The 17,799-nt window shown below is 41.4% G+C and overlaps 1 long non-coding RNA gene across 1 annotated transcript in view; it reads right to left on the bottom strand.

Annotated features, from left to right (window-relative positions):
• The window catches only part of LOC106884722, a 93,926-nt gene extending 83,538 nt beyond the window's left edge, over positions 1 to 10,388 (bottom strand). The window contains exons 1-3 of the long non-coding RNA XR_001411273.1: positions 10,243 to 10,388; positions 10,007 to 10,137; positions 3,853 to 4,023 (exon numbers count right to left, since the gene is read on the bottom strand). This is a non-coding gene — a long non-coding RNA (uncharacterized LOC106884722). The remainder of the gene's footprint in view (positions 1 to 3,852; positions 4,024 to 10,006; positions 10,138 to 10,242) is intronic.
• Between the last annotated feature and the right edge of the window lie 7,411 nt (positions 10,389 to 17,799).

Genomic DNA, 17,799 nt, shown 5'->3' with positions numbered 1-17,799 from the left:
GACACTGCTCTTCACTATCTCTCCTATTGCCTTTATCAATTCAATGTCACTTTGTATTGTGTACGTTTTCATGCAGATGTATTTCTACATCCTTCTTTCTAGCATTAAGCAAGTACAATAGCGTTAATATGCAATATGAAAAAAGATTGCTTTAAAATATTTATCAATAACTTTTATGGGCAGTTAGTCAGCAATTAAGTATGTGGAACATAAATACTCTATTTTTTTATGGAGGTATAATCCAAAGAGCTACCTAGGATCAGGCTGGGTTGCTGCAGTGGGAGGGAGCTGCAAGGAGTGAATGTGAGCCTTGACAGAGGCAGTGAGAGCACTGGAAGAAGTCAAGCACAGCTCGCAGGGGATTGTAGGAGGTCACAGGCAGAGGGAGGTGGTTAGAAGCCAGCTGGGAATGTAGAAAACTCTGGAGTCTGAGCTTAACGTTGGTGTGATAATACAGGGGGGCTGAGGAGTCTGGAAATCCAGAAGTAGTATGGAAGTTTAGCAATGGAATACAGAGGCAGCTACAGCAGGGCTGGGAGGACTCGGAAAGGCTAATGAGGATGAGTTACTAAAGTATATAAAAATAACATCCAAGTGAATTTAAGAGTTGTCAAACCCATTCCCAAATATACTGACCCTTTCCTAGGAAAACAGGAACATGTAAGATCCCACATTACATGATGTGGGATGTGACACTGGCACAGGCTGCTGGTCCACGTATGAGCTGGAATAACTAAAACCTTCCTGTGGATTTATTGGAAGGTTTTGAAAAAAACCTGTGTAAATAGACAGCGAAAAATCTTCTCACACCTTACCACAAATGCAGTCCAGTGTGGTTGCAAATCGGATCTGCAGAGATGGTCAAGCCTCTCTCTAACTATTGCTGAGATACCGCTGGAACCTGTATCTTTTCTCCATTCCTGTCCAGACTCACAGTGACATGAAAGCTGCAGCAAGGTCTAAGAGCAGTAACCTCTCAGCAGCTCTACTTTTACTTCTGACATTAAGAAACACTTGAGTTTGTGTTTGTTTCAAAATCAGACTTGTAACAGCAGATGTGAGAAACCATTTGAATAAATAAAAGATAATTATACCAGCACTTCCCTTGAAGTAAATACCAAACTTTATCCTAATTCTCTGGAGTACTGAGACTCCTGCTATCACTCTCCCTTTCCACAGGTTTGAAACTACATTTTTCTCACAGTTATAATCCATATAATCCTTGTACGTGAACAGAGATAAGAATTAAATTAGTGACAGAGTATTGTAAGTAGAAAATTGACTTGTAGCATTCTGCAGAAAAGACTGGGCACTGCCAGTTTTAGGTTCAGTAGTAGGTTTATTGCAAGATGGCCAGCACAGAAGTGTCAGGGATGTTAATTGTAATGAGGTTTCGGTTTCCTCAATGAGTCTGGTTTTTCACCTTGTATTACATCGAGAAATTAATGAAATACCACTCAGCATTTGCTATTGACTTCAATGCAAAAATACTGGAATGCTTGCAATAAAAATTAAAAGTATTTGCACACCCAGTTTTTAACATCCTTTAATACGATATGTAAGGCTCTTCATCATGTTCTTTCTTTTAAAAGTAGCATTATGTAATGCAGACAGAAGGTCTCAAACAACTCTTTAATAATACAATAGTGCTACAGCTGGGAATTGAAATCGTGTAAGCTTCCAGTGAGCTTATCTGTTCACATATGGCAAACAGAATAAACGTTTTAGAGTTCTCAAATGTGATTTTTATCACTTGCAAGCTAGGAAATAATTCTGTAAAAATCATCAAAGGAAATTATACTTCTGTAAATGGAAATCTTGTATCACCATAAACATTGCTATGACTTACTTGCTTATGTCTTTGCCATAAGCATGTACACAATTCCTGATCTATTTAGGAACTTGATTTTGTTAGGCCACTGTTTTGATAACTGAAGATAACATTCAACTTCTCATTTGAGAATAGTGGTATATGATATTACAAGAAATATTGATCTAAGGTAAATAATTGTATTTGAAGTAAATAACCATTTTTTATTCAATTAGGAGCAGCATGAATCAATCCTTTTTTGTGATTATTTTCTTATTAGAAGGTTGCTAGGAACCTGACTGCATATACAAGTTGTAATAATTATAATAACCAGGTTTATAGTGAAAAGGTAGACTGCAATGTAATTTCCACTAAGAGCACTGAAATACCAACTTCTTAATCTAGTACTTTGCAGTAAGGGAAGGTGCGAGGTGGTGGGGAGTCTGTTCTATGTGACCACGTAGCACAACCAATGGTCTGTACAGCAGGGACACAATCCTGTCCTCTCTGGCAAGGAGGGGGACTCAGTGTAGCTCTGCTGAACAACACACAAACCAGTCACAACAGACTATTTACTGGAAATCTCTCTTCAGGAGTAAAGGAGTTTGGAGAGTGATTAGAGGCATCTGAGGATCTTTGGGTCGTTACCTTTTATTTTATTTTTATGTATAAAAGCTAAGAAACGGTGCAGTAATGTTATCTTTCTTCTCATGTATGTTGATCTCTAGCAGTAGTTCTTCAGCAGCTTTACATCTGTAAACTCCGAACTCTATAGGACCTAAAGCAGCACAAGCCCTGAACATGTGCTCTTTGGCTCATCAGACCATGAAAAAGTGGTCCCAGTTCAGAAAACTACTTTGCAGGTCTGATTTTAATTAGCGTGAATAAAATCCTGTTGTTTGTTCGTGCAGTCCAGATGTTAGCTCAGGAAAACCTTTGTAGCCTAGAAGGCAATTGAAGCCCTGAAATACATGAACATCAAACATGTGCTGAATTCTCCAATGCTCAAAGTAAAGCCTGTGTTGAAGTTTCTGTGTGAGTAGGTTGCAGGAAAAACTGTGGGCCTGAGATTCCAAAGTGCATTTCACAAAGTGCCAGGAATTCAGATCAAGCAAATGTGAGGCTGCTCTGATACTGTGAAACATGGGAGATTTATTTCCTCATTCTTTATAAACTGTGTGTGTATCTCTGGGGTTTGGTTAGAGAGTTGCACTGCAGGATACAACTAATTAATTATTTCTGGGAATTTTCTCACATGGCCTGAGACTATAATCGATCCCTTTTGGAGAAACCTTTAAATCAGGCTCAAATTCTCCTCTTATCACATCAGGAAATCCTCTGCAATTCTTAACCCTTTTGTTACTTGACTGCTTGGCCGACTCGATGAATAAATACAATACTACTTTGAAAAAGTTTAGTCAGTTGCTGCTGCTGCAGACAGGTGCACTTCAGAGGCAAAGAGCTGAGCTTTTATGGCGCTAAGGTTTGCCAATGGTGCTGGAGCAGTCTGGAGAGTCCCAGCCCAAAGCCAGAAGTGGGCTGCAGGCTGGAAGGTGCATCAGTCACCTCCCTTCAAAAGAAAGGCAGTGTGGAGGAAAGCAATTACAGCCGTGGCTGTTACCCCCAGTGGCACAGCATTAAGCTAAGCTGGAATACTAAATTTGGACTCTGACCTCTCTTAAACTTCAGCGGTTTTAGGGCAGTTCTGTATACATGAATGTATTTTTGGGGTACCTCCTCTCTGTTCTCTTGTGTTATCTGGTCTCCCTGCCCAGCTGTATCGAATACTCTGTGAAACAATAGCTCAAAACCATCCTAAAGCATCTAAGGTCTTCAATTTCTAAAAGCTAAGCAATTGGGATGCTTCAGAAAGTTCATTCTGAGTGTATCCTAGATTCATGGATTTGCAGATTCAGGCTGAGAGGATACTGTGACACTTAAACTGAGTATAATTCAAAATGTTCATAGTGTGAACTCTCTGGAGTCTTAAAAAATGCAGCATGTCTAACTCAAGCCTATAGAGAACCTTTTAAAGACTCTACCTCCAATCACTTCCTGTTCCCACTGGATCTGATGTTGTCCTTTGTTGCTATATCAGTGATGTTCTCTCATCTCCTTGCCTTCACGGAGCTCTCATGTGCGTGTAGCAGAAAAGGCAGAGAGCCACGGCCTCTGCTTCAAGCTGGACCTGTGGCACTACAGCACATTTCAGTCTGGAACAGGAAAATTTAAAAAAAAAAAAGAGAGAAAAAAAGAAAGCTGAGATTGTTAGGGAGAAGTAGGCGACCTGGATTATAACTGGTTATAAAAAGAAACTGTGTGTGGGCTGCATCTGACTTTGCAGTGATTAATATATTGCCAGGTTCCTTCTGCAGGTGGCCAGAGGAGTTTGTGGGGCCTCCCAGTTTCCACCTTGCTGGGTTTTACAGGTGTTACTGTCTCTGGTAGATGGATTTCATTATATTCAGAGCTATTTGTGGTGATAGTGGTGTCCGTCACCACCACTAATTCATGGGGAGCTGGCACCCCGTGCTGCACCCACACTTTCCTCTTGCACAACTGCAAGTCTCTTACCACCCTGACCTCAATTTCTGTTACAGCGTTACTTCTTAAGTAAGTTTTTCTGCTGAATGAAGTGTCAGCAGATAACATCAGTGCAATTTAATAGTTCCAAATATGGGTTGGAGTCTGACTCAACATCCTTTTTTAGTAAAGAGTTTAATATTTTGATAATATTTCCCTATAACTCACTACACCGGGGACTAGCAAGTACAAGGAACATGACTTCAGATGTTCCTCCCCACCGTGTTTTTGCCAGCTGTCAAATATAACCATGCTGTATTTGCTATGTCTGGCCCAAAAGGAGGTGGTGGTTGTGGCTGTGCCTCTGGGTGAAGGTACCCAGCTCCGCTGCCCCCCTGCTTTGCTCTCAGAGAGTCCCTGCTTGGCTGTGGCTGCCAACTTACTGCTTCCCTTTCGCCACCCGAATTTTAAATCATTTGTCTTAATGCCAGTATTATCTTGGCTTCTGGGAGGATAACCAGAAGTGAGAGGGGCAACTTGTCTTCTCCAGACACATTTTTTTTTTTTATCTCTTTGTGAGAGGGGCCATGGAGAAGAAAGATAAGCAGAGATGATCTTTTAATATTGCTGGATTAGGGTTAACTGAGAAAGAAAACTTAAAGAATACAGTACTTCCAGGAAGAAGAATGTCTTCCAAAATCCCTGTTTTTCAGACCAGGCTGTTTTGAGGATCAGACCTGAAAACCAAGAGATGCCATTCTCCTAAAGCTTTCTCACAGCTCTGTGAAGAACCAGCTTCTTCACAGCCAAAACGCTCCTTTTTCACTGGAATTTATCCTCCCGGCAGTATAAATGAATGCTCTTGGTTGGGTGTGTTCTTAGTCCTAGAATAGATATAAGTATTTGGAGGAAGAAGGGGCAGGGAATAAAAATCTGTTTTAAAGCATGCTTTACCTGTAGGCCTCACTCAGAAGTACCTATAGAAGAAACCATTCCTCAGTCTTAGTATTTCGCATTTAGGCACAGGGACAACCCCACTGAAGCCTTTATGCTTTTTACTGTAACTTTGAATATCGCATTAAGTATTATATCACCTGCTAACTGCATCAATAATTCTATTGGTCATAGGATTCTTATTAATTCCTGTAACTGCCTGTAGGATTTAAGTAGTAAATGTACTGTAATAAAAGTTAACAAGACCTAAACATTTTGCAGTCATGAGACCCCATTCATATACTTTGTGAAAAAACTTAGGTTGAAAAAGAAGTCTTTGCCCCCAAAGCTCTTCCCTTCCCTGAAGTGGTGAGTGGTGGGGTTATGGGTCACTACGGCAGCAGTTGGAGCCTTCAGCTCCTCCCTCAAGAGCAGGGGGATAAAATCTTACTCTTCACATGTAAAACGCAGCAAGACAGGATGCCGTGTGTCAGAGGACACAGGATGGATGGAGCAGGATCTCAGATGTGTGCTCAGAGGTTTTACACACCAAAGGACAGTGTGCTTGTCCTTTCCCTTTGGAGAGGGCAATGGTCCCACAGAGCCACGGGCCCCAGGCTGCAGCAGCGAGAGCCAGCGGCTCCCACCTTCTTCCCTGGCCCCGGCAAGCACTTCTTGCACGTGCAGTTTGTATGGTACAGTAAAAGCTCTGGACGTCAGGCCTTTGGGAAGGCCTCCCAAGGAGGCTGTGATTCCACAAGAATGGGGTGCTTGTAGCGGATATTTTTGTTTCCTGGATCAACAAAAGGCTAAAAAGGATTTTGTTACACACAAACCACATGGGCTTTCTGTGAGCAAGTGCTGACACAGTAAATGTACCTGTAAGGAAGTGAATTGCAGGTTGCTAATCCCTCTCTGTCTCTCCTTTTGCATGACACTACACTTTACAAAGTGCAGTTTAACCTGAAACTTGACCTACCTTCCTAAGAAATTAGTTAAATCAATAATAGCTCTCTACTTAGGGAGTGAGGAAAAACAGTGGGACTTGCAAAGCTGCTTTGAAATTTATTTCCAGTGAGGTGAAAGCTCATGTTAAAAATTGAAATTTCTCTCTGATTATTGCTGCAGGTAGAAGATTAAAAAACTCTCCTGGTAAGCTTGCAGGAACTTGTCACAGCAAAGAACTTAATGATACTGTTTTATTCTCCTTGAGACATTAGTCTTTCCATTAAAACTTTAGTGCCTTAATCATTAAGAGATGAACTGTAAGTGTTAATTGAGATTAGAATTATGTTTATGTACAGAGCAGCTCACTCTGAAATGACCTTGGCCCTTGTCACTGGTGCATGACACTATGAGTGTATTCCTGTTTCCATTTTTAAACAGACACAAGGGTAATGTCATTTGAGGGTTTGTTTTGATGCGCTCCTTAAAGCAGCAATTTTTGCCAGAAATGGTAAAATAAGCAGGTTTTGCAGAGGTCAATAGTTGACCATCAACTTCTGTGGGTGCGGAGGGCTGAAGGAAGCAGCTCTGCCTGCTCTCCTGATGCTGCCTGACTCAGCCACGCTGTGCCCTGCTGGGGGCTCTGAGAGGGGTGCAAGTGGTGCATGTGGTGCAAGTGGAGAATTTGTCTTTCAGTGACCATAAGTGATTAAAATCCCTTGTTATCATTCAAGTCCTCACAGTACTTTTAAAATGAATATTCTTACCATGGGTTAACCACATCAAAACCACTTCAGGCAATGGCAGTCTGCCCCCTCTATCAAGATGATTCCTGTCATTTAACTTGTGTTTCTTCTCGCCTGCAAAGTCCTCTTTGTGCTGTTAATGCAGCCTAATAAGTGTCTGCATAAAGTTGCTCATACACGGCATGAATGTCAAGAAATCTGTGCTCCTAGTAAAATCTCTCAACCATTATAGGATTTGCTTAGATGACAGACTTTATGTGAATGGGAGATAATAAATTTATGCTTCAGCATAGCTGAGTACTTCTTAAAGAGAAAGTGGTGAAGCGTGTCAGATTATTTACCTAAGTACTGTAAATATCACTGGCTGCAATTACGCGAGTGCAAAGCAGGAAAATGCATTAGTGTTGTCCCCTTAACCAAAACCTCACGTTCCCAGCTGTATGCCATGCACTTAATATGGAGTTCATTTAACATGCTTAATAATTGAGTTGCAACCTCAGCTCTGAAATTAAGGAACTGAAAATATGAACTGTGATAGCAAAATGAGGGATTAGGCCTCTCTGTCTCTACTTTCTCGTGTTCTTCTGTTTTCAGCATTGCCTAGTAGATGTAGCCACTGTATGAAATCAGGGCAAATAGGTTTTAACATGGGGAAATGGCTTAAGTTATTAAAAAAAAAATTGTAGCTCATGGAGCAGTAGTTTAAACTCTGATCACTTGGCTAAAATCAGGAAATTTGCATTGTGACCTGCAAAAGATTAAACTTCAGTAAAAATGGAGCAAGTCTTTGCAGTGTAAGGCAGTGCTCTTCTGAAGTTCTCCGAGTCAGCTCTGAGCAAGTCCAGAGCTCTGCCTGGCCCAGCACTCCCAGTTTCTTAACTCCAGGTATTAGCTTGGGTAGACATTACTGTTGATGTGCTTTTGTGCCTTCTGGTTCCTATCTAAGTTCTGAGCAAGTGACGTCTGGCTTAGGTGTTGTTACACGTCTGTGTGTGTGCTGGGTAGACGACAATCCCACGTGATTCAGCTGTTAGGGAGCAGGAATGAGCCAACAGTCAGCTTTCAGGCTGAATGAATCCTCCAAATGGTTGTTGATGGTGATGTGGAGAAGACAGTGGTACCCAACATGAACCAGGGGTACCCCACCTCATGCCAGTGCTCCTGGGCAACCAGTTAGAAGGCAGCCCTGGTCCTTGAAGCTATTATGACACATTTTTGTGCTGTTCTGTTGACACTAATAAGTCACGGCTTGATTTTTTTTTCAGCATTGGCATAGTCACACAAAAGCTTCTGACTGGAATGGCTTCTAACCAGAAGCGTGTTTGCAGTCAGACAACTGCACCCAGCAATGGGGACGTGCCCTAGATGTTGTGTTGCAGTTGTTGTGAACACATATTTGTGGTTGTTTCAATCAGGCCAACACACGCTGCCTGGGTTTATCTGCCAAAGGTGGTGGGAAAGGCCAGAGCTGCTGGCAGAGGCTCCTGCCTTGGTTTCAGGCTCCAGCTGCCGCTTCTCCCCAGTGTGAGCAAATGTATTTCTGCTCAGGTACTGGCCCTGCTTGATACCATGCAGCCTAACTGCTGTAGGGATGAGGCATAGGAAGCTTCTGCCCACATTCAAGAAACTCTGTAGGTCTACTCTTTTGCAAATGAACAAGTCTGGATGAGAAACAGGGAGGTTTGGACCTTTTGATGCTGAACTGCAAACACTTGAATCAACAAATAAAAATTCGAATTGTCAAATGTGGAAGAGAGCTGAAAAACAGATGTCATCAGTGCCTTCTCCAAGACACAGACTAGTCATTTCCCTGGTGAACACTGGGTTAAATCTGCATTATTTTGATTTTTTTTTCCCTAGAACCACTTTGTCAAATAAAAGTAGATCACACCTTTGTATAATCAATTGATTCACCAAGGTGAAAGAGCTGAGCACAGCTCTTTCTTATGTTGTCTAGAAATAGCTGCTCAGTATTGGCAGACCCAATCCTGTGTTTGCCTGGCAAAGGCCAAGGTATTTTCTCTTGAACCCTACTTGCTCCTGGCAAATGGCACACAGGAAATTAGAAGTATCCATAAATCTCCCACATGCTCTGCTCTCCTACCCATAGCTCACACAGGCAAGGAGTGTTTACTGGTTTAATCACAGATGCCCTTCGCAGGTGGCACAGCCACCTTTAGAGAAAAGATAATCTTTTGAAGCTAAGATGCTTTAATGCCAAAATCTAACAGGCTGCTTGGAGAGCACTAACCAGTCTTGTGCATGTCTGCTTTTTCAGTAGCTTGAGGCCGCCATGCCTGAGACACAATAATCCTCAGAACTAAAGACGTTTCTCTCCCAGAAGGTGCCATATTAGTGACCATAATTACAAAATTTGCTAAAACTGAAGATGATTTGGAGAGGAGTATGAATTGCTGTGTTTTAGCAGGACCTCAACCAATTAATTTATAAATCTTCCTAACTCACAAAGTTAAAAAGCGCAGTGAGTCTTAAGGTCCCTATACATTCTTATCACTGTTTGGGATGCCCTAAATGTGCATCTTCCAAGTCCATAAATGTCTCAGAATCACTAGAGAGAAAACACTTTAAGTGCTGATGGATTTTCTTTTGACTCTTTAATGAAGCTAATATACTCCTAAAAAGCCTTTGGTAAGGTGGGAGAGGGAAGGAGGAAGGGAGGTTTAAAAAAAAAAGCTTTTTAAAATCTAACATCTTCAGAGTTTTTCCCTGAGGTGCTTGGAGATTTCCTCTGTTCAGACTCACATTGTGGAAAGGGCATCAACAAATTAAAGAGCATCAGTAAACAGACCAAAACCAGTGCACAAAGTAATGTCAGTGCAACTTGTAAGCATTTCTCTGGACTTCAGTTCATATCTATAATATTACACAGTGACTTCAAAGGTTTCCATTATTTTTGATGGTTGCACATGCAGCACTTTCAATTACAAAAAATCCCCGAAGACCCCAGCAAACCAGCTCATGTTCTGGCAGCAGCCCAGCTCGCAGGTGGGGGGACAGAAGCAGAGGCTGACCATGCCACAGCCCTTACCTTTGAGTGCCAAAGCTGCCACGCGTGGGACATGGGCTTGTGCCTTTGGGGAGCGGCGCTGACAGACCCTTTCCCAGGGTCACACCAGAGCTGAGCCGATCTGCAAGGGCATCCCTCCCCCAGCACTCTAACTGGAAAGGAAAAAATTAAACAAAAAATTAAAAAAAAAAACCCCAAACCACAAACCCAAATAAGAAACAAGCAGTGCAGAAACCCCCGAGATCCTGTTTTCATACCTGCTGCTTTTCAGTTTTTCGAATGGGGCAATAAAAATGCAGGCCAAGCAAACCCTAGAAATGAGAACCTCCCTGGAGGCAGCCGGGGCTGGCGGCGGTGGCCCCGCGGGGTTCCCCGGCTGCGTGTGCAGCCCCACACCGGCAGAGACGGGGGTGTCTCACAGCGGGCAGGGAAGGAAGGCAGCCCGGGAGCGGCGGGGGCAGTCCGGGGGGTGGCGGTCCCGGGGGGTGGCAGTCCCGGGGGTGGCGGTGCCGGTGCCGCCAGGTGGCAGTAGGGGGCCGCGCTGCGCGCCCCGCGGGCAGAGGCGGGCAGCGGCAGCTCCGCGGGCTGCGGCTCCGGTCCCTGCCTCTGCGGAATCGAGTTGTTGCTGTTTAACTTCCTGCGTCGATACATCAGGTCTATTTGGGAAACGGTTTCATTCATTCAATTACTCTAATAGCAGTTAAAATACTTTATGAGCAAAACTGGAGTGGTTATGAATGAGACGGAGAATGATTTCCCCTCTCTGTTTTAGCAATTCAAATTCTAACTAAAGCAGTCTAAGAGGTGAATGTGTTATTCTACCTCTCATCCTTCTCCTTCTTTCTGTCTTCCTTTATTATCATTAAGCATAATTTATGTTGCTGTACCGCAGATTACTTTGCTGCTGGGTGTGTGGTTCCTGCCTGGTTGTTTGGTTTCATCTTTGCATTTCCCTGTATTTAATTGCCCGCGGGTTGCTGTGCTGTAGCGGCAGAAGTTATCAGTTGTTCATACTTCTCTGCTTGTTTTCCAGTACAGTCTGAAATCTTGTAAACGCGTATTTGCTTCCTTGCCCTGTTCTATCTTCCATTTAATTTTTTTTATAGAGAAGCAAACAAATGAAAGTAGTACCAGTGAAGTCTTTATGTCTAGTGTTTCAGTTACACATGACAGAGATTTCTGCTCGAAGCATCCCAGCAGCTGATTTCCATTTATTATGTGACTGACTGAATATAGACAACATCCCTGAAACAATATTCAGCTCCATAAATATGGCAGAAGATCAATTTGGCTGTATCACAAGTCTTGCTTTTCCTGATGTGCTGCTGTTTGATCCCTGACCTTCAGGTTACGCTGGGTAAGAGGAACCAGGCACATAATGGGTACTTAAAAATTACTGATCTAAAAGCATGTGACAAATTGCCACATGGGAGATTAATGACTGACGCAAACAATTGTGAATGGTGAAATGACTCTTAACTGGGCACTGACTTCAGATGAGAAATATAGGTTGTTAAAGGAGAGAAAACTTTTAGTAAATAACATCTGGGCTTGTCAGAGATACCTTGCCGAAGTCTGGGCCTCACACCCCACCACCAGACAAAGCCCAGTGGTGTGTGTTTGCATAGGGACGTACACGTGACCATTGCAAAAATACAATCTTCTTCTCCCGAGCAGCCACTGTTGCTCTGACTTCGCTTGGCCACGAGGCAACGTGGGACTGATTGCCACCTACATCCTATTCCAGCAACAGGCTGGGGCTGGGTGCCCTGGGCTGCCAGGCAGGGGTGGGTTGCAGGCAGGAGTTGCAGACAAACCCTTTCTGATGGGCAGCTGGTTTCCAGCGAGCGCTGTCGCCTTCAGCTCCCGCTGCTGCCAGAGCGGAGGGTACATGGGGTGCCCTCACCCCGAGAACAGTGCCAAGCACTCAGAGTACTGGCAAAGAGCTAGGCTGTTTTGATCCAAGTATCCTACTTGCTAGCCAGATCTAGCTGGATCTGGGTCCTCTAAGAGATTGTCTTCTTTTTCCCTTTTATTTTTAATGTGCTGAAAATTTAAAATATTAGAGAGATGTTGAATTTAGAGCTTACTCATGACCTATGCAGTGCATTACTGCTTCTACCACTGGCCTTCATCTTTAAATTGCACAATATCAAACACACAGAGGGCAGATTTATCTTCCCTTTTCTCTTTCTATTTGCTAACAGTGTGATATAGCCACCAGGGGCTCTTCTCAGTTAATTATGTGATGTAAACAAGGGCTTTCTGCTAACTTTTCAAAACAATAGTATACGACAGCCATTTCTCTGCTGTCTTCTAGACTTCCATGCTTGCCTATATTTGGTGTGAGAAAATGGTCTGATGAGTCCCAGTGCTGACCAGGACACAATTTCTCTGCTGAGAAATTAGGCTGCTGCTAATTAACAGTGCAGGAAGCAAGGCTTGCTCTGTTTCTGGGATGCAGCCAAACTGGAGTTAATGTGGTTGTAACAGGGAAAGATACTCTATGTTGTAAACAATTTTGATATGCAAAACTTTCTAGCAGTTCATCTGAAAACCAGGAAATTTCCAAAACTACGAGAGAGTGATAGGGAAGAGACAAAAGCCCCTTTAAAAGGTTGCTCAGAAAACAGCTTTTGTTTTTCAGTCAGACCTACGTATGTCTTTGCAGTAGATTATAACTGAGGCATGTGCAGAGGATGCAGATTTGCCTTTTCATTTACAGATGATAGAATAGTAACTTACTCAAATCCTCCACTATTGTCCCTGTACAATATATAAATTTACAAAACCTTTTGACTTGAAAATTACACTATGTACATTAATTTTACCAGGGCTGTGAACAGCTCTCGTATTGGATTATGTAAACTTTCCCTCATCAAGTGAAAATGTCATTTGCAAAAACCGTAATAGCCTTTTCTGGACACATTCAAAACCACATTACTAGACATTACTTCATGTAATGGGCCTTAAAGATCAATTTATATTGAAATAAGTTGAAACTAAATTTCTGTTCTTGCGGTATGAGCAGCTTTCAATTCAGTGCTGAGTGATAAGTCAGCTGCCATTTGACGTTTCAATGTAAGATCTGACTTGCAACTTCTTTATCTATTCTAATGAAAGGCTTATTTATTGTAACCTACTGCTAATTACAATATTTTTACTTCAGTTGTCTGAGCTTGAAGTATTGAAGCAGATTTCTAAACATGATTTCAACTTATTCAAAGTCTGGTCATCTGTGACTGTAAAAATAGCAGACACATTTGTCTTTGGCATGGCTTTCCTGAACTATTAATATTTTCTTTCCCTGGTATGCAGACTACTCCTCCACTGAGACTGTGGATGGTGCTGAACAGCTAAATCCTCTAGTCTACTGCAATCCAAATTCCTTTTCTCCAGAAGTTATGCAAAAGATACTTCTATACTGTTTTAACCAAATAAGAAAAAATCCCGCTAACCCAGTCAGATTTACCTGAGAGCAAAAGCACAAAGACGGGATACCACAAAGTTACTCCATACATCATTGGTTAGATTTAAAATCTTACTTCATACAAACAGAATGTGGCATAGCAAATTGCACTATAGCTATGTGTGGCTGCTAATTCATAAACGTTTCTAATGTAAAATATGTTACATAAAAATGTCTTTAAATGTGCCTTTGAAAAAGCAAGGCTTGTTCGCAAACCGGCATTGTTCTGAAAATGCTGTGACATGTAATATAGTAGGTTTCATATATGTTGGAACACATACCATCCGGAATTTCTATTCAGGTTATTAGTCATAGCTGATCTCACATTTTACAGAATAGTTTCCTGATTCCTTTTCAATGTTGAACGAGTCTGTTAACTGAGTCTAATGAATGGATCTTTTGGGGTTCTTGATAACTGAACATGAAACAAAACAGAAAAGTGTTTTGGTAACAATCTATTTGAAGTCAGTTTATCTAGAGAAGAACAATTTATTTGATAGCCACCTACTGCAAAATTGCAAATTATTATAGAATTGCATAAGATGCCTGCTGCACTGTTGAACTGTAATTGTCAAAAGAGAATTTCATTTAAGCTTATTGGAGGGCACTTACAACTTATTTGATCTGAATTCTTTGATATTTTTATTGTAATTACTTTTTGATTCATAATGTCATTCTTTAGTCCACATATAACAGCTTCCAGAAGTGGAGATGGTGGAAGAATGGCAATTTCAATTTGTGACATCTTTTGTAGATTTTTCTTTTTTTGCTTCCATACCATTTTGCAATCACACTTCCACACTTTTCATATTTTTGTAGCAGGATTTTGTCAAAGCATCCATTTTCCAACTTGAGAAGGTCAGACATTTTATTCAGAGTCTCTTTTTTTCTGAAACTGGTCAGAGAAATCACCATAGTCCCCAGAAACCTTCTCAGGAAAACTTTAAAATCAATACCTTCCTTTGAAACATTTGGGCTTTAGCAAAGCAACTTAGTTAGTTGAAAAAAAAAAAAAAAAAGAAAGAAAGAAAGAAAAAGAAACCACACAGCACTGAAGACCTTGCAGCCAACAGTATCCAGAAATACAGTAGCTGACAATTTGCCGATGGTAGAACAGCCAGTGAAAGCAAATCAACATTTGTATGATTATTTGGTAATAAAACAATGATCTGAGTCCATCTGAAATGTGCCATTTCATGCCAGGGACGAGTGAGCCTGCCAAGCAGAGCAAACCTCACCATGGGATGGGGTGTAGGTCTGCCTGGCCCCAGTGATATTGGGGTCCCAGGCTGGACTTTGGAGGGTTGTTTCTCCTCTAATGACTTGTGTTGAGTCATTTTGGGGTTCTTGGATTTCATGTCCCACCAATGTGAAAATGTTTCCTCTTGGCCACTCTCAGCAGCTGCTGGAGATTGCAAAGAGCAAACCAGCACTTGTGTGAGCCTGTTGTTTCTGGAGACTTCAGAAAACCACTGGGGATCATCTCAGACATGAGATGTTTCCTAAGTGGTGAAAATCCATCTGCAGCAGAACAACCATGTTAAAATTTTCACACATTAAGAAAGATTATGAGTTCTCAGCCAATTGTAGGCTCACTTCCATTGCAAAGTCTCCGGCTGCACGGTGTTAATTGTTCTCAGTGTGATTAACCGCGATTATCAAACCCTCTCAGACAGGAGCTAGGGGACAGATAATTGTGATGAGCTTTCAGTGGACTCCCAGAAATACAAATCATGGCCTGGAGAAGGTTAAATTTGCAATAGTGTGACTAAAAGAAAAAAATATGGTCTTTTCTGGTGTATTATACTGGGTGGTTTTTTGCTTCATAAATGAAAAAAGATCTATTGTCTGTTAAAAATGTTTCTGTTACAGAAATAATTGCTATGTGTTTCTATCCTGCCAAAAGTTCAAAATACTGAGATCTTGCCACTGGTTTAAATCACTGTTAAAAATCAGGTTTTCCACTAGTTTATAAATGCTAGTACTAGTTGAAAAGTATCCAAATCAGCATGAGGTTGAGCTGTGACTTTTGGAGTCACACAACCACCGCTGTTTGCAGATGTACCGAGAACAGAACATTAGTTTCCAAAGGTTTCCATAAATATTTCAGAGAATATTTCCTGATCTGATCCACAGTTCAAGGTAAAAAAAGCTCAATAAACTTGAATGTGGTATCAGTAAGGTAGCCTGGAAACTTTTATTCATTTTGCTGTATAGTGCAAAGAAATGGGATGAAGAAATAGCTGCTGCACACACTAACTTTTCTTAGCTGTCACCTTTTTCTTTGTGTATAGTGGCAAAATATTACATAAGAATTATTATATTGTCATTAAAATCCAGCAATTTATAGTTTCATGCAGTCAAGGTTGCACACTTAAGAACAAAAAAGATTAAAAACCAGCTTCTGAACCTCTTTTGAAGAAATTGAAGCTGGCAGATTCATTTTTGTTTATTTTTAACTCCAATCTAGGAATAAATTAGAATTACCTCAACTAAAAAACCTCATCTGTTTCTCTGATTGACTGGCTTATAAAACAAACACACCAGGGTTCCTTCACAACAATTTGTAAATGCCTAATGCTACGTAGGGAGTGCCATGGTCTTCTTCACTGTGAATACCAGTATAACAGTCCCTTTCATCCCCCAGAAATGATGGAGAGGGAAGAAAGGAAACCTCAGAAATACCAGTGAACCAGCCAGAAATGTGGTACAGACACTGACACTTTCAAGCAAATGGTCTGTGCCACACAGTCATGTCACGCAAAATTTGCTGTGTAGTTGGCCAAGGTGAGGTGGTGACACGCAGAGCAGAGCTCGCAGGAGCAAGGGAGACAGTGGATGAAAGCAGTTTCTGTGTGGAGAAGGGCAGGGCGAGCCCCAGCGTGCTCCTGTTGGACATTGTGCTGTTGTGTCAAAAGTACCATCTGTCAGGTTCAAAGGAAAGCCGAAGCCCCATCTATGTATTAAAAATTGTTTAACACTTTACCCAAGAGCTGGAGGCCTGACATTACTGTTGTGTAATGCCCAGCCTGCGCACGCGTCGAAAGAAAAGATGCAAAGCCCTTATCCAAGGGGATATATGATATCTATAGCAGTCCCTAATGACCCGTTGCTTCCACAGTCACTGTGCTGGCAAGGGAGGTTATTCAAATAATGCTAATGCTGAGATTAAAATATGGGACAGGGACTAAGAAATTCTGAGTTATTTTTCTGGCTCTGTCAAGAAACAGTCCATGGGAGTTAGTTAAATCATTTAATGTCTGCGCCTCCCATCCTTGTCATCTGATAATTTTGTATCTCGTAGAGCTGTTGAGAAATGCGATGCATTAATATGAGTCATTTGTGTTCTGCAGTGGTGGTTGCCACGTACATGGGGAGATTTAGCCTTTCTATTTGTTGTTTGCTTGTGAAGTGTTAGTCACAAAACAGCACTAAGGCAAAAATGCCTATCATTCACCAAACTGTGACTAATGTTGTTTCCACATCTGTATCCACAGTGATATGAATGGAAATTATTTTCCACTTAAAATACATTGATTTTTATTTGTTGCAATAAACTCAGGCACACAGACCATTTGATACCAGAGCAGGGGCTCAGCCAGGTGGGTCTGTTTGCTCATATTTGCTCATATTTGCTCAACTCAAGCAAGAATGAAATCAGAAAACCCCCAAAATATTATCTAGAGGTGGCCATTAGGGAAGAGGCAAAGTACATATAAAATTAAAAAATATTTTTCACTGGATCTACTCTAAGGTTCCAAGAAACTTGGGCTGAAGGTGGCTCTTCCTGAACATGTAGTTGGACTTGTTGTCCCACACCTGAAATTCCCTCTGTGAATGAGACAACATATAGTCTGTCAGTGATACGTGCATAGAAATAGGTGCAGTTTATTTTGAATAGCAAAGCCCAGACTGAAAAAGGAAATGTTTAGTGGAGGTTAATACCACGCTAGAAAGAACATTAATAAAGGAAAATAAGAAACAGACTATGCAGCAATTTCTGACCAAAATAAAATAACCTCCAAAACAAATACTCTTCTCTTCGTTCTCGAGCTAAGAGCTCCTGTAGTGTAATAATTACTTTGGTGATTTCTAAAGGGGATTCTATTTTTCTCCAAAAATGTTTACAGCCCCATCAGATCTAATTATTCCTGGCTTTTTCTTCAGCATTTTTTCAAAGAGATTGAGCACAACAGCATTTATCTTTTCAAGATAGGCAGAGAAGAGTGAAAAATGGTGAGGATCTACCCTCCTGGAATCCAGGCTCTTACATTTCCAAATAAATGGATATATTTAACTAGGTCATAACGAGTAATAAGGAAAAACTTCTATTCCATTGCCTTGA

This window comes from Calidris pugnax, unplaced genomic scaffold (genome assembly GCF_001431845.1).
Source record: "Calidris pugnax isolate Ruff unplaced genomic scaffold, ASM143184v1 scaffold17, whole genome shotgun sequence".
Classification (NCBI taxonomy): Eukaryota; Metazoa; Chordata; class Aves; order Charadriiformes; family Scolopacidae; genus Calidris; species Calidris pugnax.
This window is presented reverse-complemented; position numbering and strand designations above follow the sequence as displayed.